Consider the following 14,940-nt stretch of genomic DNA (forward strand, 5'->3'; position numbering starts at 1 on the left):
AAACCACACGAAAAGTCATTCAAGACCAAATTTGACATTTTAGAGCTAACCGTGCTGACAAAATTCTCATCCAAGCATGTTTACCAAAAATGTTGACCAAAGTCAAATCTTGGCTTAAGCTTCAAAGTTAAAACCCCTAACAACACAAAACTCGCATCAGGAGCCTTGGGGCCCAAACTAACCATGCCCTTATCAATAAATGACCCTCTCGATGAAACTGTCAAAATTGAATTCCAAGGCCATCTTCCTGAACTTTTGGCCGAAGTCAATCATCCAAGTTTCAAAGGCTCCAAAACACGGGAACTTGCACAAAACTCAAACAAATGACCTGGCAACCAAATTGTCAGTCCCAACTAGTCATAAATAACTTAGGGTCACTATACAAAAAACTTTAAATGCTGAAAGAATCGAAAATGAAGAAAATAACTTGGAGGGTCATTACAATGGACTTATGTTTTACTTTTCCTTCAAATCATATTTATGTATGTTATACTGAAATTTGACATAAGAGTTGTCACGACCCAAAAGCTGAGGTCATGATGGAAAACACCCCAAGATTCTAATAAAATGGTGTTTAAGCCAAAAGAAAATATATACTCCCGAAGGGAAGTTAGGCAACAAATGATAGAAAACAACAAATAATTTTCCAAAACCTGGTAGCATAAGTATAAAGAACATCTAATACATTTCTAGAATCTAAAATACATCTCAATTCTTTGAAAAGGAATTTAAAGACTTTAAATGATAAATGTAGACCAATGACGATCGGGAAAGTAGTATCTCACTACAACTCTGAAAGAGACAAATCTGTTGTATCCAATCAACCGCTACGAGGATCACCCTAACTAGGATCTACATCAAAGGGGTAACATAAGTAGGGGTGAGTACAATCCACATTTACTTTTTAGGTTGGACCAACTGATCGAGTATAAGCAACTAAACATACTTAAAAATAAACTATGAATGCCTCCACGTGCACATAGAAAAGTCCCATTCTGGCATCGGTAAAATAAATTCATATAGAAAGGCGTGAATAAAGTAAATACATAAAGTACAAGTAATATTTAAATCAACACATAAACATGTTAAATGAAACAACAAATATGGTCAATGCGATGCAATGAGATGATGATGTGATGTAATGATGTAATCGTACCAAGGTCGTCGCAAAAATTGTCGTATACACATTGCCAAGCATTTAGATTCTAGGCAAGGAACCATGGGGGATGTGGAGTCCATATACCAATCTCATAATCTCAATATCGCAACAACACCCAGCTCGTGGTCAATGATATAAGTAAGGTGTAATATTTTCTTTCTAAAAAGATGGTATTTATCCACTTTCTCATATTTTCATGAACAATGATATGATGTCTGAGAATGAATGAATCACAACTCATATAATATAAGGTATAATCAGTTAATCAAGGGTTTTTGGATTTTGGAATTCACACTAAGTACCAAATAAGGAACCTTGTGTCATTTTTAGCCTTCACATCCACCATTGAACCCAAGATTGTGCAGGAAGCTCTAAAGAATGTTGATTGGGTGAACTCCATGCATGAGGAATTACATCAGTTCGAAAGAAGCCAAGTATGGCACATGGGCCCTAGACCAAAAGACCATAATAGGGACCAGGTGGGTGTTCAGAAACAAGTTAGACGAGCATGGAGTTATTACAAGAAACAAGTCAAGATTGGTTGTGCAAGGGTATAATCAACAAGAAAGGGATTGACTATGATGAAACAATTGCTCCTATGTCCAGGTTGGAAGCCATAAGAATCTTAATTGTCTTTGCTTCCTATGTGGGATTTAAACTATTTCAAGTGGATGTAAAGAGTGCCTTCTTGAACAAATACTTGATGGAAGAAGTGTATGTGAAGAAGCCTCTAGGTTTTAAGAACATTTATATAGCAAATCATATACTGAAATTGGACAAGGCACTATACGGATTGAAGCAAGCTCCTAGAGTGTAGTATAAGATATTGTCAAAATTTCTTCTTGATAATGGGTCAAGAGAGGGGAAATTGATAATACCTTGTTTTTGAAATCAAGAGGAAAGAAGCTTCTCACTGTCCAAGTATACGTTGATGTTATTATTTTTGGAGCCACTTCAGACTAACTATGTAAGGAATTTGCTAATCTGACGGAAAGTGAGTTTGAAATGAGCATGATGGGGGAACTTAACTTTTTTGGGCATCAAATTAAGCAGTCTACACATGGTACCTCAATCTGTCAAGAGAAATATATCAAGGAGCTTCTAAACAAATTTCATATGCTTGAAGTTAGGACAATTGATATACCTATGGAACTAATTCAAAGCGTGATATTGATGAAGTAGGTCTAGAAGTAAATGTGACCATGTATAGGGGAATCATTGGGTCTCTTCTATATCATTGCAAGCAGACTAGATATTATGTTTAGTGTGGGGATGTGTGCAAGGTTTCAGACTTGTCCCAAGGAATCTCATTTGAAGACAATAAACATATCCTAATATATCTAGAGGGAACCTTAGACGTGGTCCTATACTCCCCTTCCGGAGATTCTTTCGATCTAGTTGGATATGCTAATGCGGACTATACAGGGCACCTGATCAACTAGAAAAACACCTCTAGAATAGCTCACTTTCTTGGATCATCATTTATCTCTTGGGGAACAAAAAAGCAGAATTCAGTGGCTCTATCCATAGTTAAAGTTGAGTATGCTGATGTTGCATCATGTTGTACTTAGCTTCTATGGATAAAGCAACAACCTGAAGATTTTGGTGTACTCACAATACAATTCCTCTTCTTTGTGACAACACAAGTGCTCTCAATATGGTCAAACCTCAGTTCAACATAAGAGAACCAAGCATATGGATGTAAGGAACCACTTCTTAACAGATAATGTTAAAAAAGGGAATATAATCATGAAGTTTTGCAAGACAGAGGATAAAAAATTCCGACATTTTTACCAAAGCCTTGAGTAGATAAAAGTTTGGCAAGAATAGGTTGAAGCAGGGGATTATCAAGTTGAATTGACCTCTCAACCGTGATGCATTCAACCGTCTTATTGGCTATGATTAGGGAGCAGGTATCGTTGCTTTTTGTCGTGTAGTAATGTATGAATTCAACTAAGTAGCTTTTGTAGCTATAAACTCATGGTGATTTAGCTAGAGGGAAGAGGAAAGCAGTACTGATCAGGGCAATTGATGTTCAAAATGAAATATTGCAGGAAACACTCACTTCTACCACATGTTACTCTCTCTCATTCTGAATCTATATTACTTCATTTCAAAATGTCTAAGGTCACCTCTGTTAAGGGACTAGACACATGATTTGGAAAGTTATATCTAACTTCTCTTCCTCCAAACTATTCAAACAATCCATAATCTACTCATCTCCTCAAAAAAATTCACTCTCAATCTTCTCCTTCTTCTTAGTTGTTCATAAAAATGTCAAAATCTTCATCCCTTCCAAAAGACTCTCACCACACGGAAGATGAGTCTCTTATTCACTTCTAGTTCATCCCTCTAGTCCAACCTGAAAATCCCTCTCCATCTACCCCCATCTGTGTAGTTGGAGAAACAGGTGAATCTATAACTCCAACTATAGAAGTCCTAAGTTCTTCGGTTGATGAACTCAACCCAAACTCACTCTTTCAAAATGAAAATCTCCCCTACTCTCCCACACTCATTCTCTCTCCCTTTCAGAATAATTCTCAAGATACCTCTACTTGTTTAGAGGCTCAATCAGTTGTCGAACCTCCAGCAGTTGAAAACCCTTCTGATCCAGATGCTGTGGAATACAAGTCGGGACCTTGTTTGATCAGACAACGGTACTGATTTACCTATGAATTTTGTGCAAGAAGAGGTAGATGAAGAATCAGACATTGCTTCTCTGGTTCGGAAAATGAAAGGAAGGAGAAGAACAAATGAACTAGATGAATCAAGAAGGGTGGAAAGTGAAATCATCGAAAAGGAAAAGAAAGAATCTGAGAAATCAAAATTGGAGCAAGGAAAAATCATTGAGAAAGGGAAAGGTAAGGTTCATAAAGGGAAAGGGAAAGTTGATGAACATCCTCCTGTTAAAGTTGTTAAAAATTATCCCACTCGTGGCTCACAAAAGAAATTAATGGGTGATGCTATAATTGATAAGAAAGAATAAAAACTCACAACAGATGAAATAGGAAGAACACTTTTAATGAAGACAAAGACTTCTCTCTTGAGGAACCTATCGATGTTTCAAAGTTAATGGATGAGAGTGAAACTAAGTCAAAAGATATTCTGAAGATTTTCAGCAAAATAATGGCTTGAAACCAGATACGAAGAAAAGGAGAAACAATAAACATGAATCGGTGGTGGAGAGACTTGAACCAGGGTCGCAACAACTTAAGAGACCAGGTTCACCTGTTAAGCGAGGAAAGGCTGACAAAGTACTGTCCAGAGAGGAAATAATTGTCATTCTTAAAACTCAAAAGGTTTTAAATTGAAGAGTGTTTGACCCAGAGATTCTTGATAATCAAGGAATGAGATACCTAGTTGACTATGTGGCCTTTCAAGAATGGGAACACTTGTTTGAGTGGCCTGTTCCTTCCTTACATCAGGCTAAAGTTCGCAAATTCTCATATAACATGGAGATTCGTGAGGATGGGAGCAATGGTACAAAAGTTCATGATGTGGAGATCGATTTGAGTGAGGACATTTTGGGAGTTATTTTGGAAGTACCATGCTTGGGGATCAGGTCGATGGATGAGGGATTGCCTTTAAAGACCTTCATCAGTCCGGAAGGCAAGATAGATGGACTTAAGTGTGTTGGAATCCCTAAGAAATATCTAAAAGGTGAGCACCAATTATACTTTGAATTTGTTAATTAAGTCCTTTTGCCCCACACAGAGAAAAGAACGGTAGCTTCCCTGCCTTCCTATTCCTAATGGAAGCTATGGAAAAATATGATACCATAAATATTCCAGGAATTATGCCGGAGCATATGGGTAAAGTGATGACTACTAAAGGATGGGCATCATGGATTGGCCTATGTGTACCTGCTAAACCGAGTCTTCAGACACTTCAATGTACACCTTGGGAAAGGAGTTGCATGCACTATAAAACAAGTCATCTCACTGTCCACTCTCATTGAATATGAGTGCATTGAGGGGAAAATTAATTCCAAGTCCCAAGTGTCAGAGTTAATTGAGCAGCAGGACCCTTAAAAGAGAAATAGAGGATCTGAGAGGATCCTTGGTAGCAAAAGACCTAGAGATAACCCGACTCAAGGCCTTCCTCCAAAAGGAAAAATCTCAGGGATCAGGTCCAGTGCAGATGTGCAAGCTGAGTTGGCAGAACTGCTTGAGTCTAATGCCAAATTGAACGAACAGGTCAAGGTCCTGACCAAGCAAATGCTTCAGGCTCATACCGATACAAACACTTGCATGACCTTGCTCTTGCAATCTTTTGCCTTACAACCTCTTCCGTCCTAAAATCCTCTTTGTTTTCTATTGTTTCCCTTATTAGTGGTGAAGTGCTTGTGTTATGTAATAGGTCTTACTTGTATTTTGGTTGATGCTTCCTTTATCGAATGAAAATCTTTCTCTGTTTTCTTGTTTTATCTCTTCTCTAATTGCTTAGCTATTCTTGTTATGTGTCACCCAAATGCAATATTGATTTTGGTTTTGCTTGACATCTTGCTTACATTTACTGTTGTTACTTTATACCAAATCAAAAGGGGAAAGATGCATATTGGTGATAGGGTGGTGTACGTATTGGTGATAAGGGGAACAAAAACAACAACAACTATGCACTAAGGTGTCACGCCCTGAGCCTACACTCTAGACGTGGACAACACTCGAGAACCATTGTTGATCTCCAAGGGAACCCTTGGCCTGACTGACTACTTAGCGGAAGACTAACTCAAGAAGATTCAAGCTTTAAAAGAGAATTTAAATTCAAAGGTCTCAGAGCTCTAACTATCACAAAATAGTATACTCAAAACTGTCAGAAAATACTCTGAAAATAAAAATAGTTTGACAAAATAGTTCCAAGGAAATACTAAGAGTAACTCAACAGTAACTATCTATGAAGACTTTATAGTTCAACATGGATGTTGGGACAAGAACCATTATACCTCAAAACGACTAATTTGAAAGACAAGAGCGAAGTCCTACATAATGCAAGGAAGGCTCACCAACGCTAGCAAGAAGTGCAAAGTGATGTTCCTGAACACCTATATCTGCATCATAGAAAGATGCAGGTCGAATGACATCAGTGCATTGAATGTAAGAGTATGTTATAAAGTTAAATTAATAAATAACTGAACTAATAAGGCTGGAAGAATACTCACCTCAACTCAACTCAATAGATATCAATGATAAGAGATTAAATATTTATAGCTTCATAAATAAAAAATGATAAGTCAAAGATGTATATAAAAATATAATAACTAACTTCTTTCTTTTATTTGGGAGATTCTCTAACCGATAACCATCACTATGAGCTACGTGATGATTCAACATTTCACCCGCTCTGCCAAAACTGACATATACCTTGCCGGGGTGTAGAACACCTCAACTAAGTGGAACAACTAAAGCTCTTCTCGAAAGCAATAAGAAATCATCTAAAAAGTATGATCATTTACCTATGTTGGCTACATGGTTTATGAGGATTGTGAGTTGTTTGAACTCATCCCTATATTGGGGCCCAATACTACTCCCAATAAATATATAAGCATGCTCAAATGTATAAAACATATTGTTTCTTAGTTTGAGGTAATTGCTCAAAATATCCTCTTAAGAGAGATTGCTCAAAATATCCTCTTAAGATAGGGAACTGCTCTGAAATATCTCTGAACTCATTAACTCATTTAGAAATCAAAGTTTCTATTTTCTCAATGTAAAATTGATACATTTGGAAATACTTAGTTCCCTTATACTCTTTCTCAAATCCAGAATAAGACTCTTCTCAAAACTCTTATTTGGTTTCTCAGAAAATCACTTTAAGACAATTATTTGGTTAAAATGATTCTCAAAAATAAATCAATAAAGTCTCAATTTCAACTCACCAATAGGGTTCATGCTGAAAATAGACATGAACAGTCTACTCAAGAATCTCAATGCAATATATAGCAACTCAATAATCAAGAAATAGAATTCAGAACTCAACAACGAAACTCATCTCAAGAATTATCAAAACTAATAATTTAACCCTAGGTTATTCTTTACTGATAGAAAGTAGATGTACGGAGTAAGAACGAACTGAGTCCATTACTATGATAAGCTTACATACCTGAAAGAATAAAACTCTTGAGAGGTTTGAAGAAAAACTTTGATTGGAAGACTTGAAACCCTAGCTTGTCTTTCTTACAGTTTTCTTGGGGATGAAGGTTAGAGAGAACCTTGGATTGAAAACCTTAGAATTATTAAAGAGAATCTTGAACTTGGAGACTTAAGATCTTGAGAAGTTGGAGAAATTCCTTTCTTGGAGTTCTTGATCTTTGGAAGAAGGAGAATTAGGGAATTTGAGAGTTGTTATACGTATAATGATGTTATTAGGCTGTAATATGGACTTAGGAAAAATGATTTAGGGTAAAAGATCAAGAATACCCTACTAGGAACGTAAGAAAACCATAAAAATCAAAGAAAACGATATTTTAATGAATCCCATCGGCCAAATCGGCAATTTGGAGATCTCCTCACCAAAAATACTTAGCGGATTGCCCATTGGGACTTTAGATCACCCAAATGGACAAAATGTTAAGGGTTTCGGGATAATTCGGTGAGATAAATTGGCGAGCTTATTCGGTGATTCGTCAACCCATACGCTTGATCGTCGATTCAGAAGGTGAGTTTTCCCAATTTCTCAGCCCGTGTATGTTCCAGTAAAACAACCATAACATTTTACTCCAAAATTAGGATCAGGAAAACTCAGTTTCATTTGAAAGAAAACTCATAGAACCTTAATTGGATAGGTTATAGGACACATAATTCATTATATGTTGAGAGATATAAGTGTTTCAAATAACCTTTATGTGAACTCATGCGAGAACTTAGCCAAAGGAATGCTTTAAACTTAGCTTGGTGTTGGAGGTTCCTTATGACCCGAGATCGCTTTAGATACTCTTGATACACTTGGTAAAGGACTTTATAACACATGATCAAGTAGGACATCACCTGGTTCAAGCTCATATACTTACGACGAATGATTCAGATTTTAAGGATATAATTGTGAGGTGTTATAGAATGATTCAAGTCTTAGGTTAGAAATTTTTGGGGTGTTACAATATCTCTCCCTTGGGATCATTCATTCTCGAATGACGGCTAAACTGAGCATGGAAAGGAAAAGAGTTACTCTTACTATCTTTATGATTTTTAAACTTGCCTACTAATATAGGTGAAACTATTTCAGACTAAGAATTTGGAACTGTCTATAACACATAATTTACAAACGATATTGGTTTGAACATAGTCACACTTTATCTGAAGATATTTGACATAAAACAAGGGTATCTGGGAACGAAGTAAACACATGACCAGTATGCCTTAAGCAATACGACTGCTAGCTTTCAAGACTAGCAACATATCTAAACCATGCCCTCTTTTATGAATACTGCACCTCATTAGTTGCAACTCATAACTCATAAAAGGGTTTATGACTACTCTTACCAAGTTCTAAGTTATACTGTTTGCTCTTGCTCTGTTCAAGCCTAACTCAAAATCACAAGGTGCTAAACATAAGAAGTTTATACTATTCTAAACCACAAGATTCAGGTTTTATACCTTTATTGGGAATCTCATCCAAAGAATATTACTCCTTACCATCACATTCAACCAACCTTGAGTCCTAATCAAGAAACACCTAATGCATTATGCATTCAAACATATGCTATCAACACCATATTAAAGCCTAGAACTATAACCACTCCATGAAATTTTACTAACCAATTCTTTTAAGAATTTCTCATTCTCTCATCATCTCTACCAACTGAAATTTCACGCATTACTACTAGAAAACCAACTAATTACTATCATCTAACTATTATTCATAGTAAAACTTCATCTCATTGTCCTTCCACATTTATAATCTTAGATGGAATAAGCAAACCATCACTACCAAAATAAGAAGCATCAACATTCTCCTTCTATCATTACTCAACCACTATCATCAATAACATTATCACAATAAAAGGATCACTGATGGAGCTTAGAGCCAAAGATCATAAGCACGATTCATTCGAGAAATCTAATATAAGAATATGAATGACGTATCATTATTTTTCTAGACGTTGAGGGTAAATCATGAGCTCATGAGACTGAGCATACTATTAGACATGAGATGCTTATTTGAATAGGTTCCTATCATGAGGCTGATATTCATAACTTTTTGACGTAAGCTTGAGATCAATGTGCTAATTAAAGTCTTTGCCCCTCATTCTAGGAACTGAGCATAGATGTTAATCTATTTGAAGTGTATGAGGGTCAAGGACACAATTATGATATTAGAAACATCAACAAGATGTTGTAACGACTAAACTTTGAGGAATACGCTAGAGTATGAATGGATTGATACAACACAACAACTCTTTCTGAACATATCACTATCGGATTGTAACACTTAACTTGATTTCTCATCTTATCATATCCCTCTTAGGTCTGAAGCTGATAATTTAAAGCTATTGATCTATTCCATCTTGTCTAAACTACATTATATTTTATGTACTCTGATACTCGACAAAGGCTAATTTCATGGCTACCAAACTCTTCATATGCGTGTACTAAGATTACTTCTAAGACCTCTTTCTCTGATGCTTCTCTTAACCTCCTCTCAATGGCTTATAAAGTTGCTTAGTCTAACTCTTAATTGTTTGACTCCTCCTTCTTAGTCTATTAATACCGTCTTTCTAAGTTCATATCTACTCAAATAGAGGAAGCATCAACTATATTTAAGAGGCTCATCATTAGCTATATATGATCCTTTGACCAACCTCTAAAGGGTAATAAATAATGCTCACATCAGCCTACTGCACATTGATAACTTGAAAATACTATCTAGACACTCACGAAAAAATTATAAAATTAATTTGAACCTTGTCTAACTACATACAATCTCAAGTATACCTCTTAATGCTCTTGCTAATATAATGACTAGGCAACTTTTTATTGCTCTGATCTAAGGGTCACAATACCACTCTTGTATCACTCACGTTCATTGCAAATTAACACCTTATCTTTTAACCTACTTTATGTCAAACCTTCTAGATCAGATCTTAACATCATCGCCCTCATGTGCCTTTTTTTTTTTTTTTAATCACGACACTCATCCCAAATTCAACCTTAGTGTCTAGTACTAAACACAAATATCAATACAATTGCTCACATACTATACTAACTTATGACCTTTAGATAAAATTAAGAAACACTCACCCTCTAAGACATCATGAAAACTAGTTAATCTTTATATCCCAGTTTACCTATTTACAAATTACCATCACATTCCCTTTCATAACTTAAGTACTATTCACTCATTTGGCGATCTCTCCTGATTTCTTCATCTTGTTTTCTTTCCTTATCCGTAAATTTCTTGGGGAAGAATTGGAATTCTATAAATTTGGACTCAGCTTTTTAATGAAAAAAAATTTATATTTAGGATCCTTATGTTATGAGTAAACTGTATTAGCATAAACTTACTGATTTATCAATTATTTTCATCATATCAACCGTGTATAATTGAAAATTTAGGTTTTTTTTTGGTAAAGTTAAAGTTTGATAAATTGAGGACTTCAAGATCGATTTTAGCTCTATTTTCGATGAAATTTCATATTTGAACGTTCCTAAGCATGAATAAGATATATTTCAAATTTGAGTCAAAGTTTCCAATCCAAATATTGAAATTTTTTCTCATGAACTTTAATATTATGTTTTGGGCTTTTAAGATATTAAGATTGTTCTCTTCGTTTTCCTACCAAATATAGCAGATATGAAATTTTATATGTCCCAAAAAAATTATTCAAATTAAGGAATATTATTTTGAGATTAGTTCCATTTAATTCCATTACTTTTCATATTTTAAAATCATTGTGTGTTTTCATACAAATAACCAAAATCAATCTCTCTCTCTCTCTCTCTCTCTCTCTCATAACTCTCCATTGTTTTAGATTTAAAAAAAAAATTAAAACTAACTCATTTAAATGGAAAATCGTAAAATTAAATCCATCTAAACATGTTAAGTTTGAGTTGTCTCACCGATCAATATGGGTTGCTTCGTTTGACAGGTTAGTTTCCCAATTCTGCCCATTTGTTACATACCTCTCATTCAACCCATTAAATTTCAAGCTTAACTCATATACCGTTCCTTCACATAATTTACTTATGTATCTCAACTCTCAGACTTGTACCTGTTGATCAACCTCTTTTATTTAAATATTTTTTTATAATCAACTAAAATATAAAATAGGTTAATTCACTCACAACGACGCACCGTAGAATCCGTCATTTCCCCATCACACTCTCTTCCTCAAACATTAATTCCCATTTGTTGATAAGTCTTTCCTTCTTCTTATATCGTGAGTTTTTTAAGGTTTGAATTCTTTAACAATTTCATGAAAAAATAATTTCAAATTCGTATTAATCTTACTGGAAAACTGAAGTTTCATTGGAAATTTTAACAAAAAAATTTTAAAATGTTTTTTTGATGATATTCTTTTTTACAGCCTTAAGGAATATCTTTTGTCAGTCAGTTCTCTCATAAATTTAATTGGTGCTTGTTGAATCGTGATTCAAGCGTAACTAGAGGTTCCTATTTAGTTGGCAGAGTAACACATTTGTTACGAGTCCTAGTTGAGTCAAAGCATATCTTATGTTAGTTGCTAATATTTAGCTTAGTGGATAAGGTTGTGGTTAAGTTAGTGGGTCATGTTTCTCTTAGGTGGTTGAGTCTTAATTCCTATTTAAAAGTGTCCTATGTATTTTTCTTTAATATATCAGAAAATATAATGTGAAAGTTCTCTGCAACTCTTCTTTTATCTTCTTATACGTTGTTTCTTCTTTCTTTATTCTCTAACAAAATTGGTATCAAGAGCCAGGTTAGGTCAAACTGAGAGCAAATCAGTAGCAAGAAGAAAGTGACAATTGAGAACAAAGAATGGCTACCAATAGAGCATCTACCACATCTCAACAACTAATTCCCATCTTTAATGGGGATAAATACGAATTTTGTAGTATAAAGATGAAGACTTTGTTCAAGTCTCAAGAATTGTAGGATTTGGTGGAAAAGGGCTATGCTGAGGAAGATGAAGCACAAAGGTTGCGGGAGAACAAAAAGAAGTACTCCAAGGCTCTGTTTTACATCCAGCAAGCAATGTATGACTCAATTGTTTTCCAGAATTACTGTTGCAGAAACCTCAAAGCATGGGATATTCTGAAAAAAGAATTCCACGGCTCGACAAAAGGTAATGACTGTTCAACTCCAATCACTCCGACGTCATTTCAAAAATTCATCCATGAAATATAGTGAATCTTTGCAAGGCTACTTATCTCGGGTGAGTGCAATTTTTAATCATATGAAGGCATACGGTTACAAAATTACTAATGAAACTATAGTTTCTAAAGTTTTGAGAAGTCTTAATAAAAGATTTAATCATGTCGCAGCTGCTATTGAAGAGTCCCGTGATTTATCTAATTATGGTTTTGATGAATTGACGAGTTCATTGCAAGCTTATGAGGATAGACTGAATGTTTCTCAAGAAAAGGGCGAAGAGAAGGCATTTCAGATCAAGGGGAGTCTTCTTTCAAAGGCAAATCAGAAGTTTCAAATGCCAGAGGATATGTAGGCAGAGGTAATTTCCGTGGACGAGGTCATGGCAGAGGACGAGCTCAATTTCGTGGTAAGCATCGACAATTCAAGAGCAATATTCAGTGCCGCCATTGCAGAAAAATGGGGCACAAGGAAGCTGATTGCTGGACTAAACAGAAGGATGAACAACAACATGCAAATTTCACTGAGCAACAACAAGATGAGGGTAATTTGTTCATGGCTCACTCTTCAATAGATGTTGGTTCAGATGACATATGGATCATTGATAGTGGTTGCTCCAACCACATGTCGGAAAGAAGGTCACTGTTCAAAGAACTTGATAAATTGGAGAAGTCAGAAGTTCATCTTGGAAATGACAATCGACGGGAAAGGCACAATCGCTCTAAAAACTTCTCATGGTAATGTCAAACTTCTCCATGATGTGCAGTATGTTCCTTGTTTGGCCCATAACTTGTTGAGTGTATGACAACTGATGAATTGTGGATATTCTATTTTGTTTGATGACAATTCTTGTAGCATTCAAGATAAAAATTCAAGACTCAAAATTGTTGACATTCAAATGACTTAAAATAGAATGTTTCTTCTTGAAGTTTTTTATGTTAAAAGTTTTGAATTAATTACCAAAGGCAATACAGAAGCTAATTGTCACGAACCGAGAGCACCCCCAAGTCGTAACATGCGTATTCGACCTCTCGGAGGTCTTATACAAGCCCTTAGCATTCATCACATTAGATATGTAAAATAATGCGGAATTAAGAACTCTTTAAAATAAAATCCATAAGACTCAAAGGTCATTTTTAAAAACATCTTTCAAAAGTACACAAGCGGAATATTAAGTCTCTTAGCCATCTTAGACATAAACCTGAAAACATTGACCCTTTACAATAAAAAGAAATCTACTAAGTCTATTACAAGAACCTTATCATAAAACTAGAATAGAAAAGTCTTGTCCTCGACATATGAGGAAGAACTTCAAATCCCAAGCTTACTAAAGAACCCACTCACTTGCCGGAACCTACACTTGTAGAAAAATAGAGAAAATATGGAATTAGCACAATTAAGTACTAAGTATAATGACTATGCAAAAACATGCTAAAACGGATATTTATTTGAGATATAGGTTTTTATGCATTTTTTGATAAAACCTTCATAACACAAGTATAAGAGACACATTTCAACTCATCATCCACATATAAGACAATACCCACATAATAGACATACTCAACTAGTACCAATGTACAATACATAAACATAATAGTCAAGTAAGTCCTTTCATCATCTTGAAACCTCTATCTCAAGTCACCCTAAGCCACACTTAAGTGAGACATGAAGTGACCGCCCATACAACCTCTTCATATACACCTAAGTGTTCCTAAGGGTTACCATAGATAAGGAATTTATCATTACAATATAACGTGCTAAGTCAACATTCTTTATTACACCATTTAGGAGATATTCAACAATTAGGGGACTTTCACTTAATAGTCATTTAGACTTAGGGAACTCACTTTAGCATCTTCTAGGCCTACTCGTGCAATGTGTAGATAGCATCCCATACTACCACCTACACTTTGTAAAACCTATCCAATAACTAGAGTGCACATCCCACATGATGGGAATAGGCATTAACCGACATAGACCATACTAGCTAGGCATGGAATCCGGAGTCTACCCTACTCCATGGAAGGTGTTCTACTTGCCAAGGGTAGAACTAATAAGCAACCCATGTAGGCACATGGTTTAGGGGATATCCAAAGAAGTTCATTGTACCCTAACCTCATACTCGGAGAGGGCTATCTTCTTAACCATATCCTCTCGACGCTTAGCCTTAGTTCCCATTTAAGGCTGGCAAACGGACCGGTTTTTGTCCGGTCCGGTCCAGTTCCCGTACCGGTAAGACCGGTACCGGTAAGACCGGTACCGGTTGAACCGGTCTTATAGGTACCGAAACCGGTATCGAAACGGAACCCGGATTTTTATCCGGTTGATCCGGTTTGGTAAGAACCGGTTCCGGTCTGGTAAAACCGGTTCCGGTCCGGTTCAACGGTCAATTTTTTTTTTTTTTTTAAATTTTTTTTTAAAAAAAATGTAAACGTTAAGAGTCGTTGGGCCCTTTTAGCCATTGGGCTGGGGCCCAAAACGGCTCCAAACAGCCCCCC

The sequence above is a fragment of the Solanum tuberosum genome, unplaced genomic scaffold, assembly GCF_000226075.1.
Source record: "Solanum tuberosum cultivar DM 1-3 516 R44 unplaced genomic scaffold, SolTub_3.0 scf00223, whole genome shotgun sequence".
NCBI classification, from domain to species: Eukaryota; Viridiplantae; Streptophyta; class Magnoliopsida; order Solanales; family Solanaceae; genus Solanum; species Solanum tuberosum.